The 27,853-nt window shown below is 45.6% G+C and overlaps 1 long non-coding RNA gene across 1 annotated transcript in view; it reads left to right on the forward strand.

The window, feature by feature from the left end:
• Positions 1–27,853, forward strand: part of LOC142467100 (uncharacterized) — a 99,290-nt gene that overhangs the window by 33,477 nt on the left and 37,960 nt on the right. Inside the window, exon 2 of the long non-coding RNA XR_012788309.1 lies at positions 8,725–8,864. This is a non-coding gene — a long non-coding RNA (uncharacterized LOC142467100). The remainder of the gene's footprint in view (positions 1–8,724; positions 8,865–27,853) is intronic.

Genomic DNA, 27,853 nt, shown 5'->3' on the forward strand with positions numbered 1-27,853 from the left:
ATGGTTGGTGTCATTGTTAGCCTCCATTGGTTGCGGCTCACCGTCCAGTGGTGTAGCCAATATTTCTGGCTTGTCATCTCCCACTTGCGGGATAGGGAGAAGGTGATTACGGTGCCAGATCCTTACCTGCCCATCCGCGTCTTTTTTTGCGGTAGACCAGGAGGCCCAGCATCTGTGACTCGACCTCGAATACACCGTCCCGCCAATGGTCAGCTTGTTTGTGTTTCCTGGGAATTCCACTGTTCCCTTTACCTGTTCCTGTTCCCCCTGACTAGATTCTAAGGGTGGGTGGTTAGTGTTAGGAACAGGGTTTAGGGATGCAGTGAAAGCTGACCCCAGCTTGGAAGGTATGAGACTTTGGGCATCCGAATCTAGGGCAAGTGAAGGGTCAGACTACTTTCTGTGGCACCGCGGGCTTCTGTATAGGGAACAAGGTTCTATCGGGTTAGTTAGAGTCTGGACAGGTAGAAGACGATAGTGGTACCCATGGAGTATAGGCAGCAGTTATTGCAGGTAGCCCACTCCATTCCACTAGTGGGGCATCAGGGGGTCACTCAGACGAGAGCCTGGCTGTTGCAGCCTTACTCCTGGCCGGAGGCATCAGTGGCAGTGGTAGATTTCTGCCGCCCTGGTGATGCCAGCCAGCCAGTGGGTAAGGTGGGTGATTGTGTGAGGATACTCTTGGACTCGTTGCCGGTAATGGGGAACATGTTTCAGAGAGTAGCTAAGGCAGTGTTAGGTACCTTTGCTAGGATAGGGTTTCCTAGAGGGGTGCTAGTTGAGTTAGGGTGCCGGGTAAGTAGGCAGCCAAGAGCAGTAGCCAGGGCTAGGTTAGAACAGCATAGGGTTCTGTTCTCGGACCAGTCGGGCAGGATCATAGTACAGATCATCACAGGTGATCTGCGTCCTCTGCATAAGTATGCCTACCGGGAATCTGCAGAGGTGAAGGGCAGTATAGAGAGGGAGGTAGGAGAGATGCTGGCCCTAGGGGTAAGTGAACAGTCTCAGAGCCCTTGGGCTTGTCCGGTAGTCCCGTACCTAAGAAGGGTGGGACCACCCACTTCTGTCGGGACTACCGGCAGGTCAATGCAGGGACGGTGTCAGATGCTTATCCCATTCCCCTCATGGGTGAGCTAGATGAGCTCACGGGGGCAAAGCATCTGACAACTAGGGATTGAAGTAAAAGGTACTGGCAGATACCCCTGACCCAGGAGGCTAGGGAGAAGTCAGCCTTCATCACTCTGAGTGGCCTCTGTGAGTTTTTAGTGATGCCATTCGGGATGAAGAATGCCCGGGCTATCTTCCAACGCCTGGTCAATAGGTTTCTGGAGGGAGTGCAAAGTTATGCAAGGGCCTACCTGGAGGAGATAGCTGTATTTAGTCATTCATGGGAATCACATCTAGTGCATGTAGCTGCGGTGCTAGCCAGAATTAGGGAAAAAGGGCTTATCTTGAAACCCACTAAGTGCATTCCCTGATGAAGAAACCTTGCGGTTTCGAAATGCATTGGACAGTACTAATATTGAGGCCATAGTGATCCGATGATCTTGACATCCACTACCTGCTGCTGGTGTGATTTATGATCAGTGAGAGGATCGGGTGTGCGATACATGGTGTCGCAGCCGAGTGACGTCATTGACGGGTAGATTGAAAAGCGGTCAGATGCAGATATGCAGTGAACCACCGCCATCAGACTACTCCCACTAGCGGACTCCTCACAACAAACTAGCAGTGGAATTGTAGCATTGGGACACTTTTACCTGCATCGCACTTTATGTGTAACAGGATTGGCGATTAAGCCATGGACCTACCATAAGGACCAACACAAGGTACCAGTGCGACGACTCTGGATCCGGAAGCAAGAACCTGTAGAATACCAGATGACATTTTGCTGGAGAGACCTGGTCCTGCTGGTTGGCGCTTGGGTAACAATATCCCTTGACATGCTGTTTTAATTCATCCCTGATGTACGCAGAATACTTACCTTATATTGTGTAACTCAATAATAATTTATTTACTACACTATGAGCGTTGTGCGCTGTTTTTTCTGTCTTAGTTTAGGGGGTGTTTGAGCCACCCCTGCTTCTACGGCTTCAGACGCTCTCCTGAATACACTTAGGATCACGTAACAATTAGTTTTATGGTTTTTTTTGTATTACCACTTATCTCACTTGGGTTACTTTGTGGTTAAATTTCAGAGTTTGATTGTAGTAGCGCACTTTATCCACTTTGTTTCCCTATCTATGGGCCTGTCCCTTCAGCAACCACAAGCTACACAGGGGAGTCTGGGCCTAGCTGGGGCCTAATAGGGGGTATCTGGCCTAGTGCAGGTGCCACTGACACCTGCACACACAACCTACCCCTTCCTTGTCCCAGCTCCGACTGGCGTGGTCTCAGTTTGTCAAATGTCTCTATATGTAGTGCAGGAGAAAGTTGCAGCCCTATTGGCTGTGTGGCGTCACCTGGTTCGCTGCCTCTATGCCTGATGGGTGGGTAGCGCTGCCCTCACATATATTTGGGTGGGACTGTTCTGTGAACATCGGGGGCTAGGTGGCCAGGGCACCCTCAGTTCTGTGGGGGATACTGTTACTATATCTGTATTGTGTTATCAGGAGACTATGGGACCATGGTAAAACCCGGTTGTACATATTTCTTGTGATTGTGGTATGGGTACACAGGTTCCCGTGAGGGGCTATCCTGCCAAGGCAGGGATCCTCACAGGTGGAGGCGCTGCACCAGCCGCTCCAGGCTCCCCCAAGCGCGGAGGTTTAGGCCTCTTGTGAGCCTAACAGGTAGCACCATAACACCCGTAACACGCATATCTCCCTGAGGAGGAGGGAAGGGGTGTTACATAAATATGCATGTTTTTTCTAATTTGGTGTAAATATCAGGTGATAGGCACATGTAACCAGTGTAATATTTAGTATTGTGCACTTACCATACACGACTGAACAGTGATCCTGAATTTGTATCAAACTTTTATAGTCCTGATCTGAAAGATGTAATCATACATGAATACCGCTGTTTCTTTTCCTGCAATGCACTTCATTCTCTCACTTTGCTTGAATCACAAGGTCAGACATAATAGGAGCCTCCACATGCTATTTTTTATTTTATTTTTAAACAGCTGGATATTTGTATTGTCTCTGGCTAAGCAATGGAAAGCAAAAAGAGGGCTTCTATTCCCTTAACCCCTGCATGCTAACCGAGAATAGTCATGCTCCGGTCTTTTCTCTATTCTAATTCTGGTCCACAGATTAGCACTTGTTTTCAGGAAAACCGCAGGACACGTCGGCCGCCCAAAGCCTAATGCGTGTGATGAAATGTCAAGCTCCCTGTGCAGTGTGATATAATTGGAAATCGCCGTGGGCTGAGATCAGCCCAGTGACTGTGAATGGAAATACTGAAGGACTATTACAGATGGAAGGAAACTTGCATACTTTCCTTCAGGCTTCATAAAGTGCGACCCTTACAACTGAAGGTATTAATAAATAAATAGCGTGGAGTTTCGTTGCCGCGTTTGTGCTTTCCTGCCTGACCTTTTGCTTCCCTCGTGCCTATTTTCCACGCAGAGAAGGTCTGTGTGCACAGCTTGCTTAGTTTTTAGTAGGGATTTGCCTCCAGTTCTGAGAAAGAAAATGGTAAGCCGCGTAATGGAGTGGATAATGAATCAGAGAGAGAGTCATACACTGATCTTCTGGCTCCTGGAAACAGCCATTCATTATATCGGCTATATCGACTATGGAGATGTCCTGTTACTCACACTGTAAGATGTCCTTCTCCACTGTATGTTCCTCTGTGCTACACTGTACTTGGTATCACGGAAGATATTGGATGCAATCCATGCAAATGTAATAAATAAATCATTTAAAATCTTGTGAGTGGGCTTCACTTCAAAAGGGCATCGTTATATCTAATAAGACACTTTCTTTCCAGGCTATCAACGCCAGTAGGAAACAAAAAGAGACAAGACGACATGACCTGAAGCAACAATTAACAAAGCAGTTCACAGTCAGTGATACGTTTGGTCCTTGAGTTCACTGAAGTACTGTAAACATATGTGACCTAACCGGGGAGGTTACGGTGTCGGTGCTGCTACTCTCATTAGGGATTCGGGCCCAGGTGGGATGCAGAATGACTCCTCTTCACTTCAACTTACCTCAGCACAGACACCACTATTTATAGTCTAGCATTAGGCCACACCCCCTAGCTGAGATAGGTCAGACCCTATAAGGAGAGACAATTATGTTTCGGAATTTACAAAGATTACCACATGGATGCATTTGCACTTAAATGGTTGGGAGTTTATCCGTTACAGTCCTAATGGCTGGCAACACTCTCCCATGGTTTAATTGAATGCTGCTACACTCAACATTCCTTTACCTATATACTACTATATACTATACGTAACCCTATTTACATTAAAGTGCACATGCATCCGTGTTTTAATCTATGTAAAGGTACTTGCATTACCCAACTACACTTGGAGGAATTGCCCCCTTTCCCAAGCAACACACCTGCAGTCAGGCGCTTACACCCTTAGTTGCCCTGGAGACTCCTGCTAACCCATCCCTTTCAAATAGCTTGCTATTGGGAACAGGGGTAAGCTTCTAACTACAGTAATCACTGTTACATTCAAATCGGCGTTAACTCTCTTAGCACCTGTTCCCCCCCCCCCCCCCAACCCTCTCCACCCACCCCCCTACGGGAGATCTGGTATCTACAGGGTGGGCTCAGGTGCTGTTTAGCTCACCTGTGGTCTTCCAGGAGGTCTGAGGGCTTCACTGGTGGTATATGGGAGCAGCAACAGGGTAGCATTTCCTGTTTATTGTGCAACGCCTCCCTCCCATGTGGGTCCTGGCAGTGGCAGGATTGTACCCCACAGACACTTACTTTCTCCAACAAGACACTGAGACTCTTGATGGTAAAACTGGTCTTTATTCATCCTCCACATTACCTGGAGCAGACCCAAGTGGCTTGAGGCACCAAGAGTCCCTCCTTAGCTCCCTCACCCCCTGATGGGGCAAGGGGAATCATTCCCACTCCACTGAGGGAGGGAAGCACACACAGCCAATTTGATGGAGTGACAGCTTTTATACCCGGGGAGGGGCTTGTAACCCTGCCCCATAACAGGGAAGGTCCAGGTACTGACAGGCATCACACCATCTACATGTGACTCAGTCAGCATCCTCCCCAGGTATGACTCTCCAAACTGCCAGTAGGCCTGACCCTGGATACGACAACATTGTAGCTATCCAGGCTGCAACTGCAGGCTAGGCCCTGTGCAGGAGTTTAACCCCAACACTGCCTGTTCCTATCAGGACTTATAGTGTTGAGGCCAGTGGAAAAGGCTATAGCCAGGGGCAGTAGGCTACACTCTATTTCACAAATATCTCTTTTCTGGCATACATTCATGTCTATAATAACATTAATAACAATAACATTGTCTCCACATGCAAACCAATTTCTCTTCTGCCAATACTATCCAAAGTCATGGAAAAAACGGGTCCACTCCCTATTAAGGGATTACTATGACAAGACAAATGTCCTTAGCCAACTCCAATCTGGCTTTCACCCAAACCACTCCACGGTAACAACCCTCTTAAAAGTTTGCAATGAAATCCAGTGTGGAATGGAACTGGGACAACTCACTGGTGCAATATTCCTAGATTTTGCAAAGACTTTTTATACTGTTCACCATACAGTATTATCTTGTTAAACAGGCTTCTGTGCTCTGGAAATAGGGTAGCATGTTTTAAACTGGTTTCACTCACACCTTTCAGGTAGATCCCAATATGTGTCTATCTTTGGCTCTAACTCCAATCCCACAAGGCTCTTTTCAAGCTTCATTAATGGTCTATTTACAAACTGTTTTTAACTACTAACAAAACTGTAATTACAGGTATGATATCTAATAATAATACATTTTTCTCCCAATGGGACTTGAAGTGCATCACAATTACAATTACGATGCTCTGTTCTGATGCCCCATCTCTTTTCAGTCTTCATTAATTATCTACCATACAGCTTCTAAGGGAGCTTGAATGCACATGTATGCGGATGACACAATCTTTTGTGCACACATCCCTAGCTTTCTGACCTTGGGCACGTACTTCAATCTGATTTTTCAAAACTTGAAAACTGAATTTCCCAAAACAAACTGTTTTTAAACACTGACACCTTGGTTGTATGGTTAGTAGAGTGTGCTTGTCTAGCCATCAGCTGGTTTAGCTCACACTGCTAGAGCTGTGGCCTAGAAAGCAGTGGTTGTGGGTTCCAGTTCTGTTGGGTCTGACACCATTCAGTCATTAGGTTGCTGCTTTAGGCTTTTTATCAACTCTATATAGTTGGAATGGAAATTCTTTATAGGACGTGTGGGGTGGGATTCATTTAAATATACTTTGCATAGCATTATGATATCTCCTAGTCAGGTACCTCAGGTGTGCTTCTTTTTCAGCACAGGCATGTCTTCCTCCTTTATTTTGAGGGACGTTTGAGGGGATATGTATACAACTGGCAACACTTTTTAACTGTAAAATTGCTCTCGCTCTCTCGCTCATTTTGTTAAAATGATCCACGGAACGAATTTTGACAATTCTGCTCATCCCTAATCATGACTCAGATTTATGCCCCATTTACATAAAATATTTCACAGTGTCAATTCCTTCCTGAGGTTTACCTACAAAGAGAAGGCGTTGCTCAGTGAGTAGAGTTTTGGTTCATTGGATCCCCATTAAAATTATTTTAAACTTGTCCAATAGCAACTGTGGTTTCACTAACCTGTCTGGGACATTTACTATATGACACTACCTGTGTACAGTTATTCTGTGCACCACACACTTACAGTAACTCTCACCTAATGCTTAGCTTCTACCCTTTGCTCTCCACACAAATTAGCGTGTGCATGTTATAAGGGGCTTCCGATCCAGGCTATAATTAGTTACAGCTTGTTTTTATTATTAATGTGATGTAATCAAATATACCATTTTTTTATGCTTATCTGAGTTCTTTATTTTTGGTTTATTGTGTATGTCAGTGGTGTTCACAGGTATCTCTCCACGTGGAGTTTAAATTACTATTTGAAGGTATGAAAGCAAAATGGGACTTCTACTAAATAGAACTATTCTATTCAGAGTATTCTGTACCACGCGCTTCATTGAATAAGTCCCTCTTTCTCTCTCAAGCAAAAGCCTGGATTCAAAATTCTTGGTGAAACTGTGAGCCTTTGTGAACATTTTTGAGAGAAAATAGGGCACATTTTGCAAATTTAGGCAAACATTTTGAACATCTCTAGAAATTAAGAAAACTTTTTTAGTAATAAACTAAATAATTTGTCATATTTAATGTGAATTTGGGCTTCTTTGTCTATTGTTGCAAATTGGAAGCAAGCATGTACAAGTGTAATAGTTTTTTAATAGTCAGACGTTAAATAATTTAATGACATGCTATCCAAAGAAGGGCATAGTAATTATTGCCTCTGATTGCCTATTATAACGATGGTTATGATGCATTTAGGGCCGGGTGCTCAACTCCAGTCCTCAAGCCTCCCAACAGGTAAGGTTTTCATGATATCCCTGCTTCAACACAGGTGGCTCAATCAGTTCCTGCTTCAGCACAGGTGGCTCTTTGACTGACCCTCTGATTGAGCCAGCTGTGCTGAAGCTGGGATATTCTGAAAACCTGACCTGTTGTGGGGGGGGGAGGGGTTGAGGGCTGGATTTGAGCCCCCCTGATTTAAGAGATGGTAAGCTGTAAAACTTTACTGTAAGTTAAAGACTTTTTGATACGCATAGTTCAACCCATGCCATATGGTATTAGATCGTCTAAAAGCTTTTTCTGACCTACTTATCATTTGTAAAGCTGAATGCTAGCAGTTAAGGGGATTGTGACTCACACCGATATGGCTTTGTCATCCAGAATGTATGAACTTTGTTTTTTTTTTGGTTTTTTTTCCCTTATATTTCAGAAAAAGGGATGGGTATTCAGTTCCAAAAACTGGATTATATTAAGGCTTAAATCTTTGCAAGTTTCTGTTCAATTTTTGCTAGTACAGATCTTTAGCAATGCAGCTTATTCGTCTCACCCAACATTTCTCACTGAGTCATGTTGTAGGGAGTGATGCACGGCAGTCCAAAACGAGAACAACCTTTCTAAATGTCTCATGACTGTGATCTTTTGTGCTGTGAAATAAAGGAATAACTTACTTTGTTTCCTCCATTTGGGACACGATGTTACAATTTCTGCTTCCCCCATATCCTGTGTGCACTTCTCATGTTAACCGCTACAGAGGAGGGTTTGGTAGAACCGAAAGCCCATGAACCAAAACATCTGTGAAAAGCCATTTGTGTAGATCAAATAAAATATATCAACATGTTATATCATTTTAAACTAAACTTCCTTGTGACATCTACAGTAAGTTCAAGAATGTGGGGAACTTGACACTTTTCCAGCTGATGAAAAAGTTGTACAGGTGTCCAAGTTCTCCAACTTCTAAACCTCTATTTTGCACAATTTCTATGAGTTTGGCAAAATCATATCTGGGTTTTCAGGTTCCGGCTTGGGATTTTGCTCCTGCTCGCCCTCTGTGGCTGAATCGTCCATCTTTGTCTCTGGCAGCTTCCTTTAAATGGACAGTCCTCTGAGAAGGAAGTTGCCAAGCAAAGTTTCAGTTTTCATGCTGAGTTCATGCAACGCGCTTATACCTAATGTCTTTCACGTTACCAGGCCCGGCTCACGTACCTCGACTATCCTTGTCTCCAGCCCGTCCTGACCTCTGCATCCACACCGACTACGCAACTCTGCTGCCAGCCCTGACCTTCAGCCTACGATGCACTACTCTATCAGGACTCTGTCCCTCAGCTCAGGTCAGTCCTACCTCAGCCCTGCAGGTCCGCTTCTTTCTTGGGTCGAGCATCGTTACACTTTCTATGCTTTAGAACTTTACATGACTGGGGGAGGTCATTGTACGATGAATGATTGTCACCTCCTGTATCTGTGTTTACTAATAGTGGAAGCTTTGATGAATGTTCAACTATGAGTGTGTTCAGGAACTTTTCCTGGAGTTGATCTGAAGAACAATCATAAGCAGTCTTAAGGTTTAGTCCCCAAAACTGTATAATAACCTGCAAATCATTATTTTGTATTACTTTATGTTTACATGTAATTAGAGGGAAATTGTGATGCACATTAAAGGAGAACATTAGCATAGTATGCTAGTACTTATATATAATTACATGTACAGCATGCCATTATTGATATTTTTTCCAGATGTGCAGGATATAGAATTCACACATTGGTGGTGTTTTTATCAGAAAAATGTGAATCTATTTAGAGCACGAGTAAACAAAACATATAACAATTGGAACATCTGTTTTCAGACCATCATGCTGAAATATGTCAAATTAAATTTATTCAGCAATCATGTAAAATGCAGTGCAGTATATTAAATAAAATCTTTGATTTTTAAAGGACAAACAATATAAGTAATTTATTTAGTTACTAAAGTAAAATGGACCCAAATTAATTATGCCGTTCTCACGCTTCTAACCCTAGACCGCCTACACACTCGCTCCTCTGAACACCTTCGGATGAAATCTCATGCTATCCCTGACTTCCTTCACCACAAATGTATTCTATCTTGTTTCAAATCTGCCCTCTCGCAGGCTAAACAAGCCCAATTTTCTTCACGAATTAATACTCACAAGTCTAACCCACGCCGACTCTTCTCTGTCTTTGACTCTTTACTCAACCTCTGTCTGTTACCTGTTTTTCTCCTTGTATTTCACTCAGGACTTTGCTGACTATTTCAAGACAAATCATGAAAAAGTAGATATATGGCGCACAGACAAAGAGAGTGGGTCAAAATGGAATATAAATCATTATTTTATTGGAACAACATTAAGAAACGGAGGTCTAGCAACCCCCTAAGCATTCCGTGCGGTATGCACTTTATCAAGGAGTCCTTGATATATTAATATTGATCCAATAGAATAATGTTTTATATTCCATTTTGACACACTCTCTTTGGCTGTGAGCCATATACCTATTTTTTCCTTATCTACAGTATCTTGTACCATTGGCAGCACGCTTACTGAGAAGACACAGGACAGAGACATACCAAAGTGAGTATGTATATTTATTCATACATAATGAGTCTCATTCTCTAATTAGTCCAGAGACTATCCCAATGAGGCTTTGAGGGGTGGGTTTATTCCCACCAACTCACGCCTTCAGGGAAACGTTGTTCCTTTTTAGGGCTTTATTGCTTGAGACTTTTTTTACTCACTCATATATATATATTGGTATATCTACTGTAGTCTCATGTCGTGTGTTTCTATTTATGCATGATTTAATACATAGTATAAATATATACTGATCCAGCACTTGAGCGCGTACACCACCAACCCTTTTTTTCTATTTCAAGACAAAGGTGGATTCCATTTGTCGAGACAAATGTATCCTCCTCACATTATACACCTCTTCCTAGCTGTCTGCTGCCTTCCTTGACTTTTTTTTTCGCTGCCAGAGGAGAATGTGTGGCTGCTCCTCTTCTCCCTCTACCACTTGCCCTCATGACCCCTCTCCCTCCCATCTCCTCAAACCTATGCAAATCCCTACACACTAACATATTTCCAACTTCTTTCTCCGCTCTGATACCTTTACCACCTCCTTCTAGCACACAACAGTTGCACTCTTACTTAAACCTGAACCTACCTGTCTCTCCCATGCCTTTTAACTCCAAACATCTTGAATGCATAGTAGTCTCTCGCTTGCTTTATTTTGTTACCTGCTATGCTATAAGAGTTCATAAAAAAAATCTCCGGGCCATGTAAACCGGCAATTTTTTTTAGCTTTGTTATCACGGTATTCAGAAAGCCTCGATTACCTGTGCTAGCAAAATTCCCAAAACGGGCGAGTAGCCGGCGACGTGAAGATTGCGTCTCTCATAATGGCTTGCCCGCGATTTCTTTTAGCTGCAGAGGGAGCTGCTCAGAGAGAGCCGCCTCTCCCTGTGCAAATCTCGCCCGAAATTAATGTATTTTAATATACATTTTATTACGAGTGTACTTGAGCATGGAGGCTCCGGAGCAGAACTGTGTTGATTTCAGGTCCGGGGACCCCTGCTTCCCAAGATATAGGCCCGGTTATGGGGTGCCGGTATCTCCTATGCATTTTATTCCCATGGTCACATGACGTGGGACATTTAAATGCATAGGAGATAACGGCACCCCATAACGGGCCTTTATCTCGAGAAGCAGGGGTCCCCGTACCTCAAATCAACAAAGTTCTGCTCCGTAGACCCCCTGCTCACGTATAGTAGTAATAAAATGTATATTAAAACAGCTGCTACCCACAATAAACATTTAAAACCCACCTCTTGTACACCCACATGATTGATACCAGAGGCCTCAGGTCTCCGGGCATCATCAGGTGGTCCCCGCGGGTGTCTGTGGGCCCTCGGGTGGTCCCTGTGGGTGTCTGGGGATCCTCAGGTGGACCCCGTGGTTGTCTGGGGGTGCTCGAGTGGTCCCCGTGGGTGTCCGGGGGTCCTCAAGTGGTCCCTACTTGTGTCTGTGTGCCCTCGGTGGTCCCCTCAGGTGTTTGAGGGTTCTCAGGTTGTCCCCACGGGTGTCTGGAGGCCCTCAGTTGGTCCCATAGGTATCCAGGGGTGCTCAGGTGGGCATTATGGGTGTCTGGGAGCCATCGAATGGTCCCCATGGGTGTCTGTGGGCCCTCGGGTTGTTCCCACGGGTCCTCGCTGTCCTGCGGTACCAATACTGTGAACAATTTTTTTCCAATACATTTAAATAAATACACCCCCCTCCACCCCCTCCAACACATACAGTACAGTAATGGGCAAAATAACTATTATCCAGATATGGATAATAGCTCATTTGCCCATTATTACATAAAACAATAGCCAGCCCGCATAAAAAAAAGGAAATAAAACTTTCTACTTACCCCTGCCATCATGAAGGGCATCTTCATCAGCATACTCCAGGTCCATTTCCTCCGTTGCCAGAAAGAATACAAGAAAAAATATAATCTAATGGTCCCTAACCCCTTAATCACCTTAGCGGTAATAACCACTATAGTAATTAAGGGGTTAACTCACCCTCCCTTTCTACCCACCCAGGAGGCCTAGACACCCACCCTGGGACCACTATACCCACCCTTTACCAATTGATTGGCATAGTGGTATATCATACCCATATAATATGGGCATTATAAGCCACTATAGCAGTCAATGGCCAACCTAATAAAAAAGCATGAAGGCCAAAAATACACAATAATAAAACATTTACACAAGCACCTAAACACCCCAATTCAAGAAATAAAAGCACTAGCCAACCAAGTAAATAAATATAAGCACTAGCCAACCAATCATTTACATAAATAAAAGCACTAGGTAACACATCAATTAAAACCAGTAGCCAACAAAATAAATAATTAAATAAAAAACGCTAAACAATCGGAACATGAAATAAAAACAAGCCATCCAAATTACAAACAATTTAAGCCAAACAATAAACAGAAAAAGAAAAAACAAAAAACAAAAAATGCATAGGCTGTCACTGTATTTATCTGAATTTATCTGTACCCCAAACCCCAAACTGGCACTGATGAATACATTATCAGGCAATGAAATAATAAAAAATAAAAAAATACAATAAAAAAACCTGAAAAAAAGAATTTACATACATTCAATAGTTTTCTGACCTTTAGAAGTGTTGCCCCTCCAAATCCCGGCATTTCTGCAAGCTCTCGTACCGCGATGTCATCAAAGTCATCAAAGTCAATCCAACGCCATCCACCTTGAAGATGCGGAAGAGGTAACAAAATTATTCTCTCTTTTATCTTCTATCACCTTCTTCTATCTTCTTCTGTAATTATTTCTATCTTCTCTCCTCATCCGTCAATCCAACCCTATGGTAAGTCCCAACCAAGGGCCCACAGAGACACGCAGGGACCATCTGAGGGCCCCCAGACAGCCGCGGGGACCACCCGATGGCCCCCAGACACCGGTGGTGACCACCCAAGGGCCCCAGGCACATGCGGGGACAACCTGAGGACCCGTAGACACCCGCAGGGACCACTTGAGGGTCCCCAAACACACGCGGAGACCATCTGAGGACCTCAGACACCCTTGGGGACCATACGAGAGCCCACAGACAACCGCAGGGACCACCTGAGGCCTTCTGGACACCCACGGCCTCTGGTATCAATCATGTGGGGTAGAGAAGGTGGGTATTAGTGTTTATTGTGAGTAGCGGGGGTGGGTGATTTGGCCCTTGGTGCGTAGCGGGAGGTACCAAAGTGGGTAACAAAGTCCTGAACCGCTTCACACATCTGTGCCTGGTGTAGCGCGAGGCATTGTTCAAGGTCCCCCAAGTATTGTCCTTGCAGGGTAATGGCTCATTCTACCTCAGCAGGGTCCATGCTTGGGCCAAGCAAAATATAACGATGCTCGTCTCAAGCAGGAAACGGACCAGCAGGACTGAGGTAGGAATGTGAAAGAACCGACCTGAGCTGTGGAGTTCTGAAAGAGAAGGGAGTCGTAAGCTAAAGGTCGGGGCTGGCAGCAGAGTTGCATAGTCTGTGAGAATGCAGAGATGGAGGCAGGCGGAAGACAGGGGTGGTCGAGTTAGGTCAGCCGGGTCTGGTAAGTGCGTTGCATATACTCAGCATGAACTGAAACTTTGCTCGGAAACTTCCTGGTTACAGGGGTGTCCTTTTGAAGGAAGCTGCCAGGAGCAAAAATGGAGGATCCTGCCACAGAGGGCGAGCTAGAGCAAAATCCCGGTCGGGAGGTAGGTCTACAGTATGAGGTTTTGCAAAATTCGTCATGGGTTTTGCAAAACCTCATACTGTAGACCTATTTTATTACAGAGATAGTGCCACGTTTTTTCACTTCTATAATAATTTACATAAAAGTGTTAAACTTCATTTATAAAAATGGTTTGAAAATGTCAAATACATTAATGCTAATTAATAGGTAATTAGCCAATCACAACACAATTATAAGACACTGAATTGTAAAATAATTGAGCTGTCTCATGGGTATGTTGCATCTAATTACACAACATCAAAATGGACACATTTTCATATTTATATACAGTAGTGTGTACACAGTAGATTGATGGTTCTAACTGTTTCATTAGTTGTAGAAAATGTTACCCTATGTAAATATAGTTATAGCAGGTAAATATAGTTATAGCAGGTAAATATAGTTATAGCAGGTAAATATAGTTATAGCAGGTAAATATAGTTATAGCAGGTAAACAAATATATATATATAATCCCAACTCATCCTCTAATAACCTCCTAGCATCACTTTTTCTTACTGAAAAATAAGTTACCACAAGTGCCACCCAACATAATGGGTTTTATACATTGGTGCATAATGACACCTGAATTTGTGTGTCGGTTGTAGGACAAAACGTTATATACATAGCCACTCCCTCCTTCCCCCCCCCCACCACCCCCCATTTGTTTCGGAACATCACCTAAGTCCAGAGGCTGGCTGGCAAATTTTAGCCTGGGAGGCAAGTCGAACCAACTGGCCCAGTTACTAGGCCGCCCACACACCAAACATAGATGCACGCTACATGCACCCAACAGCCATACACACCATGCAATGAGCAAGCTCCGTATACATGTGTAGCACCTTTCTCCCCACCCTAAGTGAGATCATGTAGCTACCGGTGTATTCTGGTGCTGGTGCATACCTGTGAGGTAGAACAGAAGGCCTGAGATCTCCGCGATGGTATAGGGAGACATCAGGACAGGCTATCAGGGATGGTTCGTCGGTGAGCGCAGCGCCTCCAGCCCAGGATAATCCTGGTACAGTCAGGATGAACCACATAGGCAACCTTTTATATGGTCTCACACTCCAAACATCACACCAGAGAGGCTATAACTGGGGTTTATTGGGTACATCATTATATATTACAGGTTCCATTCCCTGAAGGCAGTACGGCCCTGAGCACCCCTCCTCGACATATCTTACACCCTACCAGAGCAAGGCCTCAGCACACTCCTGTCCAGGAGAGACTTCCTGCTGCGTCCGCATAGCAGGAAGGGCAGCACAGAACTACCTCCCAGAACCCTTACTCTAACCTCTAGAGGGAAACCCTCTCCTTCCCAGGGGAGGGGCTTGTAAGCCGGTCTCCTGTCAGTCATAGGCCCCCCTTGTAATCCTGAACTTTATTAGGTAACACACATATAACAATATAACAGGCCCTGCAGGATTTGCTCCCAACACTGCACACTCTTTACCGGGACTTACCGTGCTAGAGGGGCCAGGGAATTAGTAGCCCAAGGAGACTTAGCTACACATGCAAGGAAACAATAAATGAACACACCAGATAAACATACCTTATACATATGTACACACACCAGATAAACATACCTTATACATATGTACACACACCAGAAATAAATAACAAACACGATAACAGACCAAATACACACATCACATGCACGCAGCATGCATGAACAAACACTAAATAAACACATGCAAATCGCAAACACACACAGTGCATGCTATACATATATGCACAGACACACACACACACAGAACATATATGCAGAATATACATCTAGAAGTAACACACTTTTTGCACACAATAGCAACACATGTCACACTGTATATACATGTGTGTACATGCATACATATGTGTAAGTACATACTGTGAGGGAGGGAAGGGTTAAGTCACTCACTCTGCAGGCAGACCACACCCTAGATCAGGGGGGCGCAAACTTTTTTCCCTGCGCCCCCCTGACAGCTGTCCCCGCGCTCCGGCGTAATGACGTCACGTTGCCATAGCAACGTGACGTCACATGACCTCGCAGCGTCATTTTGACGCCGCGTTGCCATGGCGCCACAGGGAGGAAGCCGCCGGAGCCACGGTAAGTTAGGTTTACAGAGGCCCTGCAGCTCCCCCGGCACTTAATTTAAGTGCCTTCGGGAAGCGCGCGGGGCCTCTGTAAACCCCGCGCCCCCCGTCGGCAGTGTCGCGCCCCCCTGGGGGTCGAGCCCCACAGTTTGCGCACCGCTGCCCTAGATGAATGCTGTGCTAGGATGTGAACAATTAGCTCCAGAGCAGGACTTTTCAAGGCAGGAAGTGGGTGCTTGTCATTGCTACCTGTTCCAAAAAGCGCACCAGCACAAATGGAGCAGGAAGAACCCAGGACAAAAAATGATTAAATGGGCAATTTAATGTGACAAAAGACCCTTGATAAAGAATGCTGTGACGTTCGAAACGCGTTGGATGGGTCTTTTGTCACATTAAAGTGCCCTTTTAATCATTTTTTGTCCTGGGTTCTTCCTGCTCCGTTTGTGCTGGTGCGCTTTTTGGTCTCCCTTTTCCCTGTATTGCATTGAGTAGCTGCACAGCCTGCCTGCCTGCCCTACCAGGATGTGAGTATTTGCATATTTTTCAGGGGAACCTGCCAATGAGACTGATGGTGAGTGGGTTGCACCACACACCACCTGTCTTCAGGAGGATAGTACCCATTATATGACACAATAGGTACTATATCAATTGTTAGTACCCTGGTACAGTGGTCTGGCTTATTATCATTTTGAGATATACCTGCATTTGAGCGCTTCAGCTATTTTCCATACTACCTGTTCCAAAACCTGTAGACACCGGTCAAGCGGCTATGGAAACTTCCCAGAAGGGTGTACTTCAGAACTGCAGCCGTTAGCCAGGAGGAACTCAAGCTGCACAGAGACTGTGCCTTCAGCAGCAGACTACAGTGAGAACAATGTAGCCTGATTTAGTTGCACTGCCTTTGATTAAGCTATCCCTGAGCTTTGTTTAACTGGTAAGCAGAGTAACTAGTTAGGGGCAAAATGTGTAGTGTGTAGTTTGTGCTCAGAGAGGAGCTAGGCATTTCGTTTTATTGTTGCTTTGTTTAATGCCTGTAGCCCCGGTCCCTTAGACCTCCAGAGACCCCCCTCCTTGCTCGCAGCGCGGTCGCCGGTGCCGCCGGAGTCAGCGACGGACCCGCCGGCTGTCCACAAAGGTGGGGGCCGGAGCAGAGAGCACTTCGATGCTCGGGAGGCTCTGCGGCGCACCAGCTAGCGGGGGCCGCCATTGTGGTATGCGCGAGCACCCTCAGTTATATAGAGTTTGTCGAGTAAGAGGAGTGAAAGTGCCCTATCTTTTGTGCCGTGCTTACAAAACGAATTGAATAAGTATGGCGGTATGGACTTTGACCCCTATCATCTACCAATAGAACTTCTGGCGGCAAAGGTGGACAAGCAGGGGTGCGTACAATGTTTCTGCAGCAAATGTGACTTTCCAGAAGGAGAACTGCCTTTGGGACCCAAGAGTGCTTGCTGCGAAGCTCAGTTCCTGCAGCCCATGCTGCTGCGGTCTACGGAACCACAGATGTTGGAACCAAAGAAGGGTAAGGTGTCCCTACCTCCCACCTCTTCTTATGACGACAGTGACCCATCAGCCGTGGTGATGCCCCAGCCGGCGGACCACCCATGTGAAGTTGATGACAAAGAGCCGGCTAGCGGGGGCCGCCATTGTGGTATGAGCACGCATGCACAGTTGTCGCACATGCGCAGTAGTGATCAGCAGTTGCGGCGGCCATTAGAAGAGTCGCGCATGCGCAGTACAATCGCGCACGCGGTCCAGTGCAGTAGTAGCCTCCACGGGACTACAATTCCCATGAGGTTTAGGGCACAGTACATCAGGTGCTCCTGTGTGGCCAATGAGGGCCAAGGATTCCTGGCAGCAGGGAATAGATACATTCACGCTGGAATTCATCCCACGCGTAGGAGGACATCTTGGCAGATCAGGCGGATCCAATCCAGTTATACTGCGGCACCCGTGGGCTGGAGCCCCGGGCAGGTATCTATAGTAGTGCACTAACACTTCAAGGGATAGCGCTATCTCCAACACATTGGGTGGGTTTGAACATAAAGGACATCAGGGAATTGGTGTCCAGCACCCAGGTACTTTGGGGAATATCTATGTTCATGTGTGCACCCGGTGCACTTCTATGTGTATGGTTATATGCATTATTCTGTGTGGTACAGGGTACCGAAGTTAGTAGTAATAGTAAAACAGTTGTCAGCATATACTGTGTGCGTGTTTTATTATTGTGGTTCCTGTAAGAGGACCATCCCACTCAGGTTGGAACCCTTACAGATGGAGGCGCTGTGTTCGAATGATCAGGAAACCCCAGGTTCTCAGTGGCGGAGGTTCAGGCCTTCTTTGAGCCTACCAGGTAACGCACCACACCCGGTAACACAAGTGTAGATTTCCCCACATGGTCCCTATCTTCGATTGGGGGGGGGGGGGAAGGTGTTACATGCCTTTAAGAATAAACCTGCAAACAGATTCTTATGCCTCATGCCTTTAATGTTACAGCAACGATTCAACAGCGTGGCTGAGTTGACAATACATACTGTACATGCGTGTGGATGTAAAACACATGTGAGTGTTTATACGTTGATAATATATATATTTCAGGGGTGACTCCATTTTGTCTGCTGTATAACCATTTTATACTAACACTGCCATTATGCTTAGTCACACGATTTAACTAACATTTTTCCAGCTACCCTTTTTCTGTATCTAATGTTGGCTGAACTGCTGTGTTGAAATAGGAAGTACTGACCAAACAAGGTAGCGAACGGGAAATTAAATACGTCCTCAGCTATTTTATCAGGCGACATGTGATGTACGGTAGTTTCCAAATAAATGATTTAATGACATGTTATGTCTAACATAAGCACAAAATAAGGGAAATGGAAATTGGCAAATAGTCATCTTTGTTTCAAGGCCTATATAACGTGGCTGTAAACGCCTAATAAACAGGAGATATTTTTGATCACACATTGGTGTCAGACTCAATTATTTCTCCTCCGAACGTTCGATTACTTTTCCAGGGCTGTAACAGTGGGAAAAATCCTTCGAAGGTGTTCGATCCGAGGTACTGGAGATGATCCCGACATATGCTGAGTCGAGGATGAATTATTAAGATACGTGTTTGTGAGTGGGTGTGTTGGTAGGTGTGTTTAAAGAGGGATAGAACAATTAATAATAATAGGTAATAACATGAATTATACAATAAGTGTAAGCACATAATAATTAAATATACAGCATATATAATGCCTTAAAACATACATAATCCATAGTCATAGTCTCACTAAAAAAAAACAATTTTCCTTTTGGGGGTGAGGGAAGCACATAGACATGGATTCACAATATCCCACCTTACGTATACTGTTGCATTGTCCAAGGTGGAGCACATACTGTAGACATGAATTTACAATATCCCATGCTACACATAACCATCCCACTGCACAAGAAATTGCCAAGGATTTTTGAGGGGTAAATACCATTATTCAATTGTGATTGGCAACCACAAACAGAATTGTAAGACTTTTTTTTATGGTGCTGAGCCGTCAATACTGACGAGCAGCAGACCATCTCCTCTTCACTTTAAAAGGTTAAGAAGTATTTTTCCTTTTGGTGCACTTATGATGTGGTTATATCACTGTGTTTTTTTTATAAGTTTATTAAATTTAAGCACTGGTCACATTAATACAAGACACTTTTACAATTTGTGCGCAGTTTTTTTTCCATTTTACAATTTTCTAGAGTATAATAATATATTTAATTATCCTGTTTCTTTACTAATTTGTTAGACCTTATAGTATTATAATGGTTTGACCATAGTCCCCATTAATGCGTTCCTCAACACCTTTTTTAATTTGTTTTTATTTTTTATTTACCTCCCTCTACCATGGGTTAAAAGTAATAGGGTGATGTCAATTTTCTCTCCTGTCCATGCTATCTATTGGTAAATAATCTTCTGCACAATCAACCTTCTTTTGTCTCCATTTAGGCTCAAATGTTTTGCGTGATTGCTTCTTCAATAGAAGAAAAATAAATACTATCTGAGGGATGGTGCATTCAAGAGCTCCTCTTTGTTCCCTATAATTTCACTTAAATAGAAATTGATTTGGTACATTGAAGTTTATTACTCGAATCTCCGAATATACAGTTTGAATGACCTTTAACGCTAAGGCATATTAAGATTCTGAATTAAACGCGGCCTGGTGTGTGGTACCTTGAAGCAAGGTAGCTTCAAGGTTAAGGAAACATCTTGAAGTAACACTTTATTAAAAGTAGCGATATTTTGCAAATGATAGAAAGTTTCATATATCTGATACAGGGAAGTTAATATGGGGGAAAATATTACACATGAGCTACGTGCATTAAGACATAAATGTAACATTCCACACATTGTGATCCAGCGCTGAGATCAATACAGCAGGAGTTAAGGTAATACCGGGACACACATCGCTGAAACGGCATTTGCTCATGCAAGAGCATATATTGAATTGCACCTGTACCAGTCTCATAGATATTGTTATATGTCGATTTAGCTCAATCCAGGTTTAGGTATAATTATTCGTATATTTTCTTTTCTTTGTGTATTTTAATAAATGTGTATTTTATATTAAATATCAGTGATTTATGTATTTCATCTTCAGGCACCGCGGTAATTACAGCGTTACATTTAGATCTCATTTCATGCACCAGATCTCTCCTGTTTGCATTCTGTTCATAGGGGATTCGAGAACCCCTATATTCTGTCTGCAGAAAGACGACTTTCCTAATAATCACTAAGGCACCATTTTCATTTATTTGGCACTATGGGCCTCATGCAGAGAGCATCGTTATTTCAAAACTCGCCATTTTTTGTTCAATTTCGCGCAGAAAATGGCGAGTTACGAAAAACGCGCCAATTTTTTTTTCCTATGTCTAAAACTCGCCTCGCAGCTGGCGAGAACCTCCATCTCGCCATTTTTAAAACTCTCCGAATGCAGAGAGGTGCGAACGGCATGTAGCGGCTGTTCGCGCCAAAAAATGGCGCGATTCTCGCATTTTTGCCGCGCCAGGAAAAGATGGCAAGATGGCGCTCGCCGCCTATAGTAAAGGGGGAAAAAAAGGCGCGAATTTGTTTTTACACGTTTCTGAAGCGCGCATCTCGCCAATTTAAACTCGCCACACGCATCCATGTTAAACATAGCAGAATTCGCACTTTTCTGCATATGGAGAATAAAACTCTCCAAAAAAGCTACTTTTTATGAAATTCGCCACTTTTAAAATTCTATGCTCTCTGCATGAGGCCCTATATTTGATAAGTTGCACTAGTGTTTTTTTTTTTTTTTAATAACTGTAACACTGGAAGAAAGGAGTCCCTGCCCCAAAGAGCTTGCAATCTAATGGGGAAGTGGGGAGAGAAAAAGAAACAGTAGGAGTACATGTGTTGGAGTGTATTTCACACCTCACGAGCCCCCTCTCTTTCGCCCCCCCCCCCCCATCCCATGTATTTCTCTCCCTTCCGTCTCACCCTCCCGCCTCGCATGTCTTTCTCTCCCCTGCTTCTCACTCTTACTCCCTCTTTTCTTCACTCACCCCCTCTCTCCTCTCCCTCCGTCAATTACCCCATGCTCACTCATTCCACCCCCCCCCCCACACACAATTCCCCCCACAAGATATATACCAAAAAACTTCCCACCCTCCAATGCAAAAAACTTCCCACCCTCCAATGCAAAAAACTTCCCACCCCCAAATATATACATCCTCTCCCCCCCCAAATGCATACAAAAACCCCACCTACCCAATACACACACACACACACACACACACACACACACACACACACACACACACACACACACACTCACTCCCAGTAAGATAGATAGATATCTGTACATCTTACTGGGAATATATATCTATCTCCAAACCTTATAAAAAATACCCCAAGCCCCCCAAACCCTATAAAAAATAACCCAAGCCCCCCAAACCCTATAAAAAATACCCCAAGCCCCCCAAACCCTATAAAAAATAACCCAAGCCCCCCAAACCCTATAAAAAAATAACCCAAACCCTATACAAAATACCCCAATACCTATATATATAAAAATCAGACTTACCTGCAAGGGTGGGTGGTGGTGGCGGCGGTGGTGGCGGCGGTGCTGGGGGGGGACCGATGCTGTGGGGGGCCTATGCTGCGGGGGGGGGGTGTCCGGCGACTGCGGCGGGGGGGTGTCCGGCGGCTGCGGGGGGTGGTGGGATGGCCCTGTCCTGCAGCGGGGGGTGGGTTAGCGGTGCAGCGGGGGACCGCCGGCCCCAACGCAGTAACCACGCCACCGTGCTTCTCCCGTGTGCTGCGGGGGTGGGGCCGATGCTGCGGGGGGGAATGGCAGGACAGCCCGATGGCAATGGGGGGGGGGCGGCGGTTTTGGCCCAATGGGGAGAGGGGTAGCTGGACGGCCCGTTGTGAGGGGAGTGAGGTGGCGGTGCTGCAAGGGGCCCGGTGGCTGCACCTGTCTCCCATGCCGCCGCGCCTCCCTCTGACGCCGGCGCCGGAAGATTAACCCAGCCTACTTCCGGCGCTGCTAACAGGGAGACCCGGCGACTTTTATTTTTTTTGCAGTGATTTTTTTTTTAATTAACTGGCGCCCGGCCGCGCAGGGGGCCCAAGCGGCCGGGCCCCCCTTCCCCACGGGGCCCGGGACGCCAGTACCCTTTCTCCCCCGCTGTTGGCGGGCCCTGGAGATGGTGCTTGGAAAACATGATGATAGAGAGTGTATATTACTAAGGTAACATTGTCTATTGTTATAGCTTGCCACTCAGCCATAGTCTCCTGCTGGGAACACTGCAACACTTTCCTGTGTGTGATCATTTGTTGTCAAAGATCTTGCACTGCTGGGGAGGTTGGCTAAAACCTGTTATTAACTAGTATATTAAAAGTCATTTAAAATGGAATTAAGCATAGAATTATTATTATTTTAAATGCAGTAAGAATTATCTAATACTACAGAACTGATTTTTTTTTTTTTAAACACACAAGTAGGTTTTAAATGTTTTGCTGCTTTAGAGCAGCAAAATGTGTGAAATTTAGTTTTTTTTAATAAATCAGTTCTGTAGTATTTGATATTAGTGACTGTTTATTTTTTATTTTTTTTATTATTCAACTCTATTCCATTTTTAATGAGATTTAATATACTGAGCTTCCTTTCATTTCTATAACAGGCTTTAGCCCATCTCCCCAGCAGTGCAAGATCTTTCCTGTTTGTGATAATTTGTTGACAATATTCCCAGCAGTTTGAGCTGCAAACTGTAACAATAGACAATGTTACCTTAGTAATATCTGGATACATTGTAGCTGCTGAATAACACTGGCAGTAGTATTGATTGGAACTGTATGCTAAATTTAGACAACAGATACTTTATCCTATATATATACTTACTTATTGATCCAGAGGAAGGCAAACAAAAAACCCCAGTGTTATATCATCCAATGATATCTCATAAGGGGAAAAATAAATTCCTTCCTGACTCCAAGAATTGGCATTCGGATTATTCCCTGGATCAACATCCTTCCCATGTTTACTTATTTGGTATATCCCTGTATATTTTTCCTTTCTATAAAGATATCCAACATTTTTTTGAACAAATCTATTGTATCTGCCATCACAGTTTCCATGGATAATGAATCCCAGATTGTAACTGCCCTTACTGTAAAGAACCCTTCCCTTTGTTGCTGATGAGATCTCCTTTCCACCGACCTTAAGGGATGCCCCCGAGTCCTTTGTACTGCCCGTGGGATGAATAGTTCTTTTGAAAGCTGCTTGTACTGTCCCCGAATATATTTGTATATAGGTATCATATCTCCTCTTAGATGCCTCTTTTCTAATGTAAATAAATCTAATTACCTAGCCTCTCCTCATAACTTATATTTTCCATCCTCTTTATTAATGTGGTGGCTCTTCTCTGCACTCTCTCTAGTTCCATAATGTCTTTTCTAAGGAGTGGTGCCCAAAATTGTTCTCTATATTCAAGGTGTGGTCTTACTAATGTTTGTACATGGGCATAATTACAGTATGTTTACTTCCCTTCCATCCATTGCCCGTTTAATGCAAGATAATATCTTGTTTGCCTTTGCAGCTACAGCATGACTTTGGGCGCTGTTGCTAAGCCTGCTGTCTATAAATCTATGCTCCTAAATCCTTCTCCATCAAGGATTCCCCAATGTATTAATTTGTAAGTCGCCTGTTTATTCTTGCTTCCCAAATGCATAACCTTACATTCAACTGTATTAGATCTCATCTGCCATTTACCTGCCCAAGTTTCCTGTCTCTACAAATCCTTCTGGACAGAAATTACTTCCTGCTCTGATTCTACTACCTTACATAATTTAGTATCATCAGCAAAGATGCAGACTCAGCATTTACATTTGTGCAGGGATTCTGTACTTTCCAGTACCATTGTTTTACCATACCCTACAAACTTTAATAGGGACATTCCCCAATATACGTTGAGCGGTATGCTTAAAGTTACCTACCTTTGACAATCCACATTGTATGTGATTCTGGATTCTATCTGGTATTTCCCGGTTTTTCAAGTATTTAGTGAGAAGTTACTCATCTATGTCTATTAAACATGCGCTACTATTTAGGTTTTAATTAGCTTAATGAATTTTTTTGTGTGTTCTTTGCATATGTATTAAAACTTTATTATTTTGGTCATTAGCGAGTGCATCATTAGGGATTTCTTTTTCTCCCTGTTCCATGTACCTTATATCCCAGATAGCATCACTTCTAGTGTAGCCTCCCTAATCACCAGCTGGTTTTGATTGCCCTTTTCCAATATTTGTTACATTCCTTATAATTCTGATACGATGTCTCTGTCCCTTCTGACTTAAAGAATCCAAAAGCCTGCCTTTTCTTTTGCATTTCCTCCCCTACGTGTTTATTTAGCCACATTGGTTTTGACTTATTTCTTTTATACTTATTACCCAAGGGTGTACACTGATAAGTGTGATTTTCTAACAGTGTTTTTTAAGACTGCCCATTTATCTTCTACATCAGGGCTGCACAACACGCGGACCGCATGCGGCCCGCCTGGCCTCTCTGTGCGGCCCGCCTGGCCTCTCTGTGCGGCCCGCCTGGCCTCTCTGTGCGGCCCGCCTGGCCTCTCTGAGCGGCCCTCGATGAGATTTAAAAAAAAAAAAAAAAACATTGAAAAAAAAATAAATAAATGGCGGCGATTCCCCGCGGTCCCGGCGCGCATGCGCAGTGCCCGCTCCCGCTCCTTGCTCCCTCCCACCTCCCACCCCCGCTCGCAACGTGGGACGGAGGGGGAAGTCACAGCCAGCTGAGCTCTTCTGCGGCAGCTCCCCCCCCCCCCTGATCCGAACGTGGATATGTGCAGGGGGGTGAGGTGAGGTGCATTGAGGTGAGGTGCAGGGGGGTGAGGTGCAGGGGTGTGATGTGAGGTGCAGGGGGTGAGGTGCAGGGGTGATTGGAGGTGCAGGGGGGTGATTGGAGGTGCAGGGGGGTGATTGGAGGTGCAGGGGGTGAGGTGCAGGGGTGATTGGAGGTGCAGGGGTGATTGGAGGTGCAGGGGTGATTGGAGGTGCAGGGGGGTGATTGGAGGTGCAGGGGGGTGATTGGAGGTGCAGGGGGGTGATTGGAGGTGCAGGGGGGTGAGGTGCAGGGGATGTGATGTGCAGGAGGGGGGGGTGATGTGCAGGAGGGGTGATGTGAGGTGAAGGGGGTGAGGTGCAGGGGTGATTGGAGGTGCAGGGGTGATTGGAGGTTCAGGGGTGATTGGAGGTGCAGGGGTTATTGGAGGTGCAGGGGGGTGATTGGAGGTGCAGGGGGGTGATTGGAGGTGCAGGGGGGTGTGGTGCAGGGGGGTGAGGTGCAGGGGATGTGATGTGCAGGAGGGGGGGTGATGTGCAGGAGGAGTGATGTGAGGTGCAGGGGTGATGTGAGGTGCAGGGGTGATGTGAGGTGCAGGGGTGATGTGAGGTGCAGGGGTGATGTGAGGTGCAGGGGTGATGTGAGGTGCAGGGGTGATTGGAGGTGCAGGGGTGATTGGAGGTGCAGGGGTGATTTGAGGTGCAGGGGGTGATTGGAGGTGCAGAGGGTGATTGGAGGTGCAGGGTGTCATTGGAGGTGCAGGGGTGATTGGAGGTGCAGGGGGGTGATTGGAGGTGCAGGGGGTGATTGGAGGTGTAGGGGGGTGATTGGAGGTGCAGGGGGTGAGGTGCAGGGGATGTGATGTGCAGGAGGGCGGAGGTGATGTGCAGGAGGGGTGATGTGAGGTGCAGGGGTGATTGGAGGTGCAGGGGGGTGATTGGATGTGCAGGGGGGTGATTGGAGATGCAGGTGGGTGATTGGAGGTGCAGGGGATGTGATGTGCAGGAGGGGGTAGGTGAGGGGCAGGGAGTGAGGTGCAGGGGTGATTGGAGGTGCAGGGGTGATTGGAGGTGCAGGGGGGTGATTGGAGGTGCAGGGGGGAGAGTGGTGTGAGGTGCAGGGGGTGGAGAGTGGTGTGAGGTGCAGGGGGGGAAAGTGGTGTGAGGTGCAGGGGGGGAGAGTGGTGTGAGGTGCAGGGGGAGAGTGGTGTGAGGTGCAGGGGGGAGAGTGGTGTGAGGTGCAGGGGGGGAGAGTGGTGTGAGGTGCAGGGGGGGAGAGTGGTGTGAGGTGCAGGGGGGAGAGTGGTGTGAGGTGCAGGGGGGGAGAGTGGTGTGAGGTGCAGGGGGAGAGTGGTGTGAGGTGCAGGGGGGAGAGTGGTGTAAGGTGCAGGGGGGGAGAGTGGTGTGAGGTGCAGGGGGGGAGAGTGGTGTGAGGTGCAGGGGGGAGAAGGATGTGAGGTGCAGGGGGTGGGATGTGTGTGGTGTGCAGGGGGGTATTGTGTGTTTGATGTGGAGAGGGAGTATTATGTGTGTGGGTGAGGGGGAGATGGGGGTATGAGAGATAGATGGGGAGTATCGCAAAGGTTGATAGTGAGGGGTTCTGGGGGAGATATGAGGATGATGATGAGGGGACCTGGAGGAGATATGATGATGATGATGAGAGGTGCTGGAGGAGAGATGATGATGATGATGATGAAGATGATTTTACCCGTGCGGCCCAATTTTTTTTTCCTTGGAGCAGTTCAGCCCTTCTCACTTTATGAGTTGTGCAGGCCTGTTCTACATGTTTCCCTGCAAAAACATCATCCCAATGTGCTCATAAGTGAAACGTAAATTAACATCATTAGTGTTCAAATTTGAATAAAGGTGAATAATGAATCACCAATTTTGAGGTTCATACCCTATTCACCCTAACACCAAGGGAGTGGGGAGTTTGCAGGAGAAATGGGTGGTCAACAGTATCAAAGGGTGCGGTGCATTGCTAGTCAACCTGAAAAGTGACGGAGGCTGGATAGCTTCAACGGATGAGTAGAATATGAAGAGAATAATGTCCTTGGGATGAGATTTAGGAATGTGGAGGTTGTTTGACACTTTGGGTGATACTTTATTAGAGTGAGTAGTATGACTACCTGATTGGAGGCGGTGTAGGACAGTATTTGAGCTGAGGAGAGAAAGCATTCAAAAAGATCAAATCCGTTCTAGAAGTTTATTAAAAGCTGGAGAGAGATCAGATGATTAGAGCAGCGGTGCGCAAACTTGGAGGCTGACTGCAGGGGGCACGGGGTTTACAGAGGCCCCGCGCGCTTCCCGAAGGCACTTAAATTAAGTGCCGGGGAAGCGGCAAAGGCCTCTGCAAACCTCACTTTCCTGATCACCCTGGCAGTGGGCACCATTGGGTTAATCCCTTCTCACTCTAGGTAGGACAGGAAATAGACTTTTGCAGGTAGGCCATATAAGGCCCCTCCCTCTACCTGCACCTTAGTCTTTTTCCTGTCCTCCCAGCTAGGAGTAGGATTTTTTATTTTCTAATAGGACTCACCTACTGCACCTAGTGCAGATATCCAGGGTCTCAGCCTCTCTGCCCTGAAGCTCCGATCGA

This window comes from Ascaphus truei, chromosome 1 (genome assembly GCF_040206685.1).
Source record: "Ascaphus truei isolate aAscTru1 chromosome 1, aAscTru1.hap1, whole genome shotgun sequence".
In the NCBI taxonomy this organism is placed as follows: Eukaryota; Metazoa; Chordata; class Amphibia; order Anura; family Ascaphidae; genus Ascaphus; species Ascaphus truei.